The following is a 12,434-nucleotide window of genomic DNA, read 5'->3' on the forward strand; positions in this document are numbered from 1 at the left end:
GCGCTGGTCCCTTCATGGGATGATCCTCGATGCGCTGGTCCCTTCATGGGATGATCCTCGATGCGCTGGTCCCTTCATGGGATGATCTCTGATGCAATGGTCCCTTCATGGGATGATCTCTGCACTGGTCCCTTCATGGGATGATCTCTGATGCACTGGTTCCTTCATGGGATGATCTTGCATACCTCTAATCTGCGTGCTGTGATGCACTGGTCCCTTCATGGGATGATCTGTGATGCACTGGTCCCTTCATGGGATGATCTCTGCACTGGTCCCTTCATGGGATGATCTCTGGTGCACTGGTACCTTCATGGGATGATCTTTGGTGCACTGGTTCCTTCATGGGATGATCTTGCATACCTCTAATCTGCGTGCTGTGATGCACTGGTCCCTTCATGAGATGATCTCTGATGCACTGGTCCCTTCATGGGATGATCTCTGATGCACTGGTCCCTTCATGGGATGATCTCTGATGCACTGGTCCCTTCATGGGATGATCTCTGATGCACTGGTCCCTTCATGGGATTATCTCTCATGCACTGGTCCCTTCATGGGATGATCTTTGATGCACTGGTCCCTTCATGGGATGATCTCCAGTCCCCTCATGGGATGATCTCTGTTGCACTGGTCCCTTCATGGGATGATCTCTGATGCACTGTTCCCTTCATGGGATGATCTCTGATGCACTGTTCCCTTCATGGGATGATCTCTGATGCACTGTTCCCTTCATGGGATGATCTCTGATGCACTTGTCCCTTCATGGGATGATCTTGCATACCTCTAAGCTGAGTGCTGTGATGCACTGGTCCCTTCATGGGATGATCTCTGGTCCCTTGCTGGGTTGATCTCTGTTGCACTGGTTCCCTTCATTGGTTGATCTCTGATGCACTAGTCCCTTCAAGAGATGTTCTAGCATACCTCTAATCTGAGTGCTGTGATGCACTGGTCCCTTCATGGGATGATCTTGCATACCTCTAAGCTGAGTGCTGTGATGCACTGGTCCCTTCATGGGATGATCTCTGGTCCCTTGCTGGGTTGATCTGTTGCACTGGTTCCCTTCATTGGTTGATCTCTGATGCACTAGTCCCTTCAAGAGATGTTCTAGCATACCTCTAATCTGCGTGCTGTGATGCACTGGTCCCTTCATGGGATAATCTCTGATGCACTGGTCCCTTCATGGGATAATCTCTGATGCACTGGTCCCTTCATGGGATGATCTCTGATGCACTGGTCCCTTCATGGGATAATCTGTGATGCACTGGTCCCTTCATGGGATAATCTGTGATGCACTGGTCCCTTCATGGGATGATCTGTGATGCACTGGTCCCTTCATGGGATGATCTGTGATGCACTGGTCCCTTCATGGGATGATCTCTGCACTGGTCCCTTCATGGGATGATCTCTGATGCACTGGTTCCTTCATGGGATGATCTTGCATACCTCTAATCTGCGTGCTGTGATGCACTGGTCCCTTCATGGGATGATCTGTGATGCACTGGTCCCTTCATGGGATGATCTCTGCACTGGTCCCTTCATGGGATGATCTCTGGTGCACTGGTACCTTCATGGGATGATCTTTGGTGCACTGGTTCCTTCATGGGATGATCTTGCATACCTCTAATCTGCGTGCTGTGATGCACTGGTCCCTTCATGAGATGATCTCTGATGCACTGGTCCCTTCATGGGATGATCTCTGATGCACTGGTCCCTTCATGGGATGATCTCTGATGCACTGGTCCCTTCATGGGATGATCTCTGATGCACTGGTCCCTTCATGGGATGATCTCTGATGCACTGGTCCCTTCATGGGATTATCTCTCATGCACTGGTCCCTTCATGGGATGATCTTTGATGCACTGGTCCCTTCATGGGATGATCTCCAGTCCCCTCATGGGATGATCTCTGTTGCACTGGTCCCTTCATGGGATGATCTCTGATGCACTGTTCCCTTCATGGGATGATCTCTGATGCACTGTTCCCTTCATGGGATGATCTCTGATGCACTTGTCCCTTCATGGGATGATCTTGCATACCTCTAAGCTGAGTGCTGTGATGCACTGGTCCCTTCATGGGATGATCTCTGGTCCCTTGCTGGGTTGATCTCTGTTGCACTGGTTCCCTTCATTGGTTGATCTCTGATGCACTAGTCCCTTCAAGAGATGTTCTAGCATACCTCTAATCTGAGTGCTGTGATGCACTGGTCCCTTCATGGGATGATCTTGCATACCTCTAAGCTGAGTGCTGTGATGCACTGGTCCCTTCATGGGATGATCTCTGGTCCCTTGCTGGGTTGATCTCTGTTGCACTGGTTCCCTTCATTGGTTGATCTCTGATGCACTAGTCCCTTCAAGAGATGTTCTAGCATACCTCTAATCTGCGTGCTGTGATGCACTGGTCCCTTCATGGGATAATCTCTGATGCACTGGTCCCTTCATGGGATAATCTCTGATGCACTGGTCCCTTCATGGGATGATCTCTGATGCACTGGTCCCTTCATGGGATAATCTGTGATGCACTGGTCCCTTCATGGGATAATCTGTGATGCACTGGTCCCTTCATGGGATAATCTGTGATGCACTGGTCCCTTCATGGGATGATCTGTGATGCACTGGTCCCTTCATGGGATGATCTGTGATGCACTGGTCCCTTCATGGGATGATCTCTGCACTGGTCCCTTCATGGGATGATCTCTGCACTGGTCCCTTCATGGGATGATCTCTGGTGCACTGGTACCTTCATGGGATGATCTTTGGTGCACTGGTTCCTTCATGGGTGATCTTGCATACCTCTAATCTGCATGCTGTGATGCACTGGTCCCTTCATGAGATGATCTCTGATGCACTGGTCCCTTCATGGGATGATCTCTGATGCACTGGTCCCTTCATGAGATGATCTCTGATGCACTGGTCCCTTCATGGGATGATCTCTCATGCACTGGTCCCTTCATGGGATGATCTTTGATGCACTGGTCCCTTCATGGGATGATCTCCAGTCCCCTCATGGGATGATCTCTGTTGCACTGGTCCCTTTATGGGATGATCTCTGTTGCACTGGTCCCTTTATGGGATGATCTCTGTTGCACTGGTCCCTTTATGGGATGATCTCTGATGCACTGGTCCCTTCATGGGATGATCTCTGATGCACTGGTCCCTTCATGGGATGATCTATTGCACTGGTCCCTTCATGGGATGATTGCTGCTGCACTGGTCCCTTCATGGGATGATCTCTTATGCACTGGTCCGTTTATGATAGGATCATCTGTTGCACTTGTCCCTTCATTGGATCATCTGCTGCACTGGTCCCTTCATGGGATCATCTGTTGCACTGGTCCCTTCATGGGATCATCTGTTGCACTGGTCCCTTCATGGGATCATCTGTTGCACTGGTCCCTTCATGGGATCATCTGTTGCACTGGTCCCTTCATGGGATCATCTGTTGCACTGGTCCCTTCATGGGATCATCTGTTGCACTGGTCCCTTCATGGGATCATCTGTTGCACTGGTCCCTTCATGGGATCATCTGTTGCACTGGTCCCTTCATGGGATCATCTGTTGCACTGGTCCCTTCATGGGATCATCTGTTGCACTGGTCCCTTCATGGGATCATCTGTTGCACTGGTCCCTTCATGGGATCATCTGTTGCACTGGTCCCTTCATGGGATCATCTGTTGCACTGGTCCCTTCATGGGATCATCTGTTGCACTGGTCCCTTCATGGGATCATCTGTTGCACTGGTCCCTTCATGGGATCATCTGTTGCACTGGTCCCTTCATGGGATCATCTGGTGCACTGGTCCCTTCATGGGATCATCTGGTGCACTGGTCCCTTCATGGGATCATCTGGTGCACTGGTCCCTTCATGGGATCATCTGGTGCACTGGTCCCTTCATGGGATCATCTGGTGCACTGGTCCCTTCATGGGATCATCTGGTGCACTGGTCTTTATGGGATCATCTGGTGCACTGGTCCCTTCATGGGATCATCTGGTGCACTGGTCCCTTCATGGGATCATCTGGTGCACTGGTCCCTTCATGGGATGATCTTTGGTGTACTGGTCCCTTCATGGGATGATCTTGCATACCTCTAATCTGAGTGCTCTGATGCACTGGTCCCTATATGGGAGGATCCTCAATGCGCTGGTCCCTTCATTGGATGATTGCTGTTGCACTGGTCCCTTCGTGGGGTGATCTTGCATACCTCTAATCTGAGTGCTGTGATGCACTGGTCCCTTCATGGGATGATCTCTGGTCCCTTGCTGGGTTGATCTCTGTTGCACTGGTTCCCTTCATTGGTTGATCTCTGTTGCACTGGTCCCTTCATGGGTTGATCTATAGTACCCTCATGGGATGATCTTTGATGCACTGGTCCCTTCATGGGATGATCGGATGCACTGGTCCCTTCATGGGATGATCGGATGCACTGCGCCCTTCATGGGATGATCTTTGATGCACTGGTCCCTCCATGGGATGATCTGTTGCACTGGTCCCTTCATGGGATGATCTGTTGCACTGGTCCCTTCATGGGATGATCTGTTGCACTGGTCCCTTCATGGGATGATCTCTGGTGCACTGGTCCCTTCATGGGATGATCTCTGGTGCACTGGTCCCTTCATGGGATGATCTCTGGTGCACTGGTCCCTTCATGGGATGATCTCTGGTGCACTGGTCCCTTCATGGGATGATCTCTGGTGCACTGGTCCCTTCATGGGATGATCGGTGCACTGGTCCCTTCATGGGATGATCTTTGCACTGGTCCCTTCATGTGATGATCTTGCATACCTCTAATCTGAGTGCTGTGATGCACTGGTCCCTTCATGGGATGATCTCTGCACTGGTCCCTTCATGGGATGATCTTTGATTCGCTGGTCCCTTCATGGGATGATCTTTGATTCGCTGGTCCCTTCATGGGATCATCTTTGATGCGCTGGTCCCTTCGTGGGATGATCTTTGCGCTGGTCCCTTCGTGGGATGATCTTTGATGCACTGGTCCCTTCGTGGGATGATCTGATTAGCTGGTCCCTTCGTGGGATGATCTGATTAGCTGGTCCCTTCGTGGGATGATCTGATTAGCTGGTCCCTTCGTGGGATGATCTGATTAGCTGGTCCCTTCGTGGGATGATCTGATTAGCTGGTCCCTTCGTGGGATGATCTGATTAGCTGGTCCCTTCGTGGGATGATCTCTGATGTGCTGGTCCCTTCGTGGGATGATCTTTGATGCGCTGGTCCTCTCTGATGTGCTGGTCCCTTTGTGGGATGATCTCTGATGTGCTGGTCCCTTTGTGGGATGATCTCTGATGTGCTGGTCCCTTTGTGGGATGATTTCTGATGCGCTGGTCCCTTTGTGGGATGATTTCTGATGCGCTGGTCCCTTTGTGGGATGATTTCTGATGCGCTGGTCCCTTTGTGGGATGATTTCTGATGCGCTGGTCCCTTTGTGGGATGATTTCTGATGCGCTGGTCCCTTCGTGGGATCATCTTTGATGCGCTGGTCCCTTCATGGGATGATCTCTGATGCGCTGGTCCCTTCGTGGGATGATCTCTGCGCTGGTCCCTTCATGGGATGATCTTGCATACCTCTAATCTGAGTGCTGTGATGCACTGGTCCCTTCATGGGATGATATTTGATGCACTGGTCCCTTCATGGGATGATCTCTGGTGCACTGGTCCCTTCATGGGATGATCTCTGATGCACTGGTCCCTTCATGGGATGATCTCTGATGCACTGGTCCCTTCATGGGATGATATCTGATGCACTGGTCCCTTCATGGGATGATATCTGATGCACTGGTCCCTTCATGGGATGATATCTGATGCACTGGTCCCTTCATGGGATGATATCTGATGCACTGGTCCCTTCATGGGATGATCTTTGATGCACTGGCCCCTTCATGGGATGATCTTTGATGCACTGGCCCCTTCATGGGATGATCTTTGATGCACTGGTCCCTTCATGGGATGATCTCTGATGCACTGGTTACTTCATGGGATGATCTCTGGTCCCTTCATGGGATGATCTCTGGTCCCTTCATGGGATGATCTCTGGTCCCTTCATGGGATGATCTCTGGTCCCTTCATGGGATGATCTCTGGTCCCTTCATGGGATGATCTCTTGTCCCTTCATGGGATGATCTCTGGTCCCTTCGTAGGATGATCTTTGATGCACTGGTCCCTTCATGGGATGATCTTTGATGCACTGGTCCCTTCATGGGATGATCTTTCATACCTCTAATATGAGTGCTGTGATGCACTGGTCCCTTCATGGGATCTCTGATGCGCTGGTCCCTTGATGGGATGACCTCTGATGCGCTGGTCCCTTGATGGGATGACCTCTGATGCGCTGGTCCCCTGATGGGATGAACTCTGATGCTCTGGTCCCTTGATGGGATGATCTCTGATGCGCTGGTCCCTTCATGGGATGATCTCTGCACTGGTCTCTTCATGGGATGATCTCTTGATCTCTGATACACTGGTCCATTCATGGGATGGTCTCTGATGCACTGGTCCCTTCATGGGATGGTCTCTGATGCACTGGTCCCTTCATGGGATGGTCTCTGATGCACTGGTCCCTTCATGGGATGATCTATGATGCACTGGTACCTTCATGGGACGATCTCTAATGCACTGGTCCCTTCATGGGATGATCTTGCATACCTCTAATACGAGTGCTGTGATGCACTGGTCCCTTCATGGGATGATCTCTGATGCACTGGTCCCTTCATGGGATGATCTCTGATGCACTGGTCCCTTCATGGGATGATCTCTGATGCACTGGTCCATTCATGGGATGATCTTTGATGCGCTGGTCCATTCGTGGGATCATCTTTGATGCGCTTGTCCCTTCATGGGATCATCTTTGATGCGATTGTCCCTTCATGGGATCATCTTTGATGCGCTGGTCCCTTCGTGGGATGATCTTTGATGCGCTGGTCCCTTCGTGGGATGATCTTTGATGCGCTGGTCCTTTCGTGGGATGATCTTTGATGCGCTGGTCCCTTCGTGGGATGATCTTTGATGCGCTGGTCCCTTCGTGGGATGATCTTTGATGCGCTGGTCCCTTCGTGGGATGATCTTTGATGCGCTGGTCCCTTCGCAGGATGATCTGATTAGCTGGCCCCTTCGTCGGATGATCTCTGATGCACTGGTCCCTTCGTGGGATGATTTCTGATGCGCTGGTCCCTTTGTGGGATGATCTTTGATGCGCTGGTCCCTTCTTGGGATGATCTCTGATGCGCTGGTCCCTTCTTGGGATGATCTCTGATGCGCTGGTCCCTTCTTGGGATGATCTCTGATGCGCTGGTCCCTTCTTGGGATGATCTCTGATGCGCTGGTCCCTTCTTGGGATGATCTCTGATGCGCTGGTCCCTTCTTGGGATGATCTCTGATGCGCTGGTCCCTTCTTGGGATGATCTCTGATGCGCTGGTCCCTTCTTGGGATGATCTCTGATGCACTGGTCCCTTCATGGGATGATCTCTGCACTGGTCCCTTCATGGGATGATCTCTGCACTGGTCCCTTCATGGGATGATCTCTGATGTACTGGTCCCTTCATGGGATGATCTCTGATGTACTGGTCCCTTCATGGGATGATCTTTGATGCACTGGTCCCTTCATGGAATGATCTTGCATACCTCTAATCTGAGTGCTGTGATGCACTGGTCCCTTCACGGGATGATCTTTGATGCACTGCTCCCTTCATGGGATCTCTGATGCGCTGGTCCCTTCATGGGATGACCTCTGATGTGCTGGTCCCTTTATGGGATGAACGCTGATGCACTGGTCCCTTTATGGGATGAACTCTGATGCGCTGATCCCTTCATGGGTTGATCTTGCATACCTCTAATCTGAGAGCTGTGATGCACTGGTCCCTTCATGGGATGATCTTTGATGCACTGGTCCCTTCATGGGTTGATCTCTGATGCACTGGTCTCTTCATGGGATGATCTCTGATGCGCTGGTCCCTTTTTGGATGATCTTTGATTCATCGGTCCCTTCATGGGATGATCTTGCACACCTCTAATCTGAGTGCTGTGATGCACTGCTCCCTTCATGGGATGGTCTGTGATGCGCTGGTCCCTTCATAGGATGATCTCTGATGCGCTGTTCCCTTCATGGGATGATCTCTGATGCGCTGTTCCCTTCATGGGATGATCTCTGATGCGCTGTTCCCTTCATGGGATGATCTCTGATGCGCTGTTCCCTTCATGGGATGATCTCTGATGCGCTGGTCCCTTCATGGGATGATCTCTGATGCGCTGGTCCCTTCATGGGATGATCTCTGATGCGCTGGTCCCTTCATGGGATGATCTCTGATGCACTGGTCCCTTCGTGGGATGATTTCTGATGCGCTGGTCCCTTTGTGGGATGATCTTTGATGCGCTGGTCCCTTCTTGGGATGATCTTTGATGCGCTGGTCCCTTCTTGGGATGATCTCTGATGCGCTGGTCCCTTCTTGGGATGATCTCTGATGCGCTGGTCCCTTCTTGGGATGATCTCTGATGCGCTGGTCCCTTCTTGGGATGATCTCTGATGCGCTGGTCCCTTCTTGGGATGATCTCTGATGCGCTGGTCCCTTCTTGGGATGATCTCTGATGCGCTGGTCCCTTCTTGGGATGATCTCTGATGCGCTGGTCCCTTCTTGGGATGATCTCTGATGCACTGGTCCCTTCATGGGATGATCTCTGCACTGGTCCCTTCATGGGATGATCTCTGATGTACTGGTCCCTTCATGGGATGATCTCTGATGTACTGGTCCCTTCATGGGATGATCTTTGATGCACTGGTCCCTTCATGGAATGATCTTGCATACCTCTAATCTGAGTGCTGTGATGCACTGGTCCCTTCACGGGATGATCTTTGATGCACTGCTCCCTTCATGGGATCTCTGATGCGCTGGTCCCTTCATGGGATGACCTCTGATGTGCTGGTCCCTTTATGGGATGAACGCTGATGCACTGGTCCCTTTATGGGATGAACTCTGATGCGCTGATCCCTTCATGGGTTGATCTTGCATACCTCTAATCTGAGAGCTGTGATGCACTGGTCCCTTCATGGGATGATCTTTGATGCACTGGTCCCTTCATGGGTTGATCTCTGATGCACTGGTCTCTTCATGGGATGATCTCTGATGCGCTGGTCCCTTTTTGGATGATCTTTGATTCATCGGTCCCTTCATGGGATGATCTTGCACACCTCTAATCTGAGTGCTGTGATGCACTGCTCCCTTCATGGGATGGTCTGTGATGCGCTGGTCCCTTCATAGGATGATCTCTGATGCGCTGTTCCCTTCATGGGATGATCTCTGATGCGCTGTTCCCTTCATGGGATGATCTCTGATGCGCTGGTCCCTTCATGGGATGATCTCTGATGCGCTGGTCCCTTCATGGGATGATCTCTGATGCGCTGGTCCCTTCATGGGATGATCTCTGATGCACTGGTCCCTTCATGGGATGATCTCTGATGCACTGGTCCCTTCATGGGATGATCTTTGATGCACTGGTCCCTTCATGGGATGATCTTGAATACCTTTAATCTGAGTGCTGTGATGCACTCATCCATTCATGGGATGGTCTCTGATGCACTGGTCCCTTCATGGTGTGATCTTGCATACCTATAATGTGAATGCTGTGATGTACAGGTCCCTTCATGGGATGGTCTGTGATGCGCTGGTCCCTTCATAGGATGATCTCTGATGCGCTGTTCCCTTCATGGGATGATCTCTGATGCGCTGTTCCCTTCATGGGATGATCTCTGATGCGCTGGTCCCTTCATGGGATGATCTCTGATGCACTGGTCCCTTCATTGGATGATCTCTGCACTGGTCCTTTCATGGGATGATCTCTGGTCCCTTAATGGGATGATCTTTCATGCACTGGTCCCTTCATGGGATGATCTTTGATGCACTGGTCCCTTCATGGGATGATCTTGCATACCTCTAATCTGAGTGCTCTGATGCAATGGTCCCTTCATGGGGGGATCTTTGATGCAGTGGTCCCTTCATGGAATGATCTTTGATGCCCTGGTCCCTTCATGGGATGATCTCTGATGCACGGGTCCATTCATGGGATGATCTTTGATGCGCTGGTCCATTCGTGGGATCATCTTTGATGCGATTGTCCCTTCATGGGATCATCTTTGATGCGATTGTCCCTTCATGGGATCATCTTTGATGCGATTGTCCCTTCGTGGGATCATCTTTGATGCGCTGGTCCCTTCGTGGGATGATCTTTGATGCGCTGGTCCCTTCGTGGGATGATCTTTGATGCGCTGGTCCCTTCGTGGGATGATCTTTGATGCGCTGGTCCCTTCGTGGGATGATCTTTGATGCGCTGGTCCCTTCGTGGGATGATCTTTGATGCGCTGGTCCCTTCGTGGGATGATCTTTGATGCGCTGGTCCCTTCGTGGGATGATCTTTGATGCGCTGGTCCCTTCGTGGGATGATCTTTGATGCGCTGGTCCCTTCGTGGGATGATCTTTGATGCGCTGGTCCCTTCGTGGGATGATCTTTTATGCGCTGGTCCCTTCGCGGGATGATCTGATTAGCTGGCCCCTTCGTGGGATGATCTCTGATGCACTGGTCCCTTCATGGGATGGGTCTCTGATTCGCTGGTCCCTTCTTGGGATGATCTCTGATGCGCTGGTCCCTTCTTGGGATGATCTCTGATGCGCTGGTCCCTTCTTGGGATGATCTCTGATGCACTGGTCCCTTCATGGGATGATCTCTGCACTGGTCCCTTCATGGGATGATCTCTGATGTACTGGTCCCTTCATGGGATGAGCTTTGATGCACTTGTCCCTTCATGGAATGATCTTGCATACCTCTAATCTGAGTGCTGTGATGCACTGGTCCCTTCACGGGATGATCTTTGATGCACTGCTCCCTTCATGGGATCTCTGATGTGCTGGTCCCTTTATGGGATTAACTCTGATGTGCTGGTCCCTTCATGGGATGATGTCTGATGCGCTGGTCCCTTCATGGGATGATGTCTGATGCGCTGGTCCCTTCATGGGATGATGTCTGATGCACTGGTCCCTTCATGGGATGATCTCTGATGCGCTGGTCCCTTCATGGGATGATGTCTGATGCACTGGTCCCTTCATGGGATGATGTCTGATGCGCTGGTCCCTTCATGGGATGATGTCTGATGCACTGCTCCCTTCATGGGATCTGTTATGCGCTGATCCCTTCATGGGATGATCTCTGATGCACTGGTCCCTTCATGGGATGATCTCTGGTCCCATCATGGGATGATCTCTGGTCCAATCATGGGATGATCTTTGATACACTGTTACCTTCATGGGATGATCTTTGATGCGCTGGTCCCTTCATGGATTGATCTCTGCACTGGTCCCTTCATGGGATGATCTTGCATACCTCTAATCTGAGAGCTGTGATGCACTGGTCCCTTCATGGGATGATCTTTGATGCACTGCTCCCTTCATAGGATCTGTTATGTGCTGGTCCCTTCATGGAATGATCTTTGGTCCCTTCATGGGATGATCTTTGATGCACTGGTCCCTTCATTGAATGACCTCTGATGGACTGGTCCCTTCATGGGATGATCGTTGATGCACTGGTCCCTTCATGGGATGATCTTGCATACCTCTAATCTGAGTGCTGTGATGCACTGGTCCCTTCATAGGATGATCTCTGATGCACTGGTCCCTTCATAGGATGATCTCTGATGCACTGGTCCCTTCATGGGATGATCTCTGATGCACTGGTCCCTTCATGGGATGATCTCTGATGCACTGGTCCCTTCATGGGATGATCTCTGATGCACTGGTCCCTTCATGGGATGATCTCTGATGCACTGGTCCCTTCATGGGATGATCTCTGATGCACTGGTCCCTTCATGGGATGATCTCTGATGCACTGGTCCCTTCATGGGATGATCTCTGATGCACTGGTCCCTTCATGGGATGATCTCTGATGCACTGGTCCCTTCATGGGATGATCTCTGATGCACTGGTCCCTTCATGGGATGATCTCTGATGCACTGGTCCTTTCATGGGATGATCTCTGATGCACTGGTCCCTTCATGGGATGATCTCTGGTCCCTTCATGGGATGATCTCTGGTCCCTTCATGGGATGATCTCTGGTCCCTTCATGGGATGATCTCTGGTCCCTTCATGGGATGATCTCTGGTCCCTTCATGGGATGATCTCTGGTCCCTTCATGGGATGATCTCTGGTCCCTTCATGGGATGATCTCTGGTCCCTTCATGGGATGATCTCTGGTCCCTTCATGGGATGATCTCTGGTCCCTTCATGGGATGATCTCTGGTCCCTTCATGGGATGATCTCTGGTCCCTTCATGGGATGATCTCTGGTCCCTTCATGGGATGATCTCTGGTCCCTTCATGGGATGATCTCTGGTCCCTTCATGGGATGATCTCTGGTCCCTTCATGGGATGATCTCTGGTCCCTTCATGGGATG

The sequence above is a fragment of the Triturus cristatus genome, chromosome 8 (assembly GCF_964204655.1).
Source record: "Triturus cristatus chromosome 8, aTriCri1.1, whole genome shotgun sequence".
NCBI classification, from domain to species: Eukaryota; Metazoa; Chordata; class Amphibia; order Caudata; family Salamandridae; genus Triturus; species Triturus cristatus.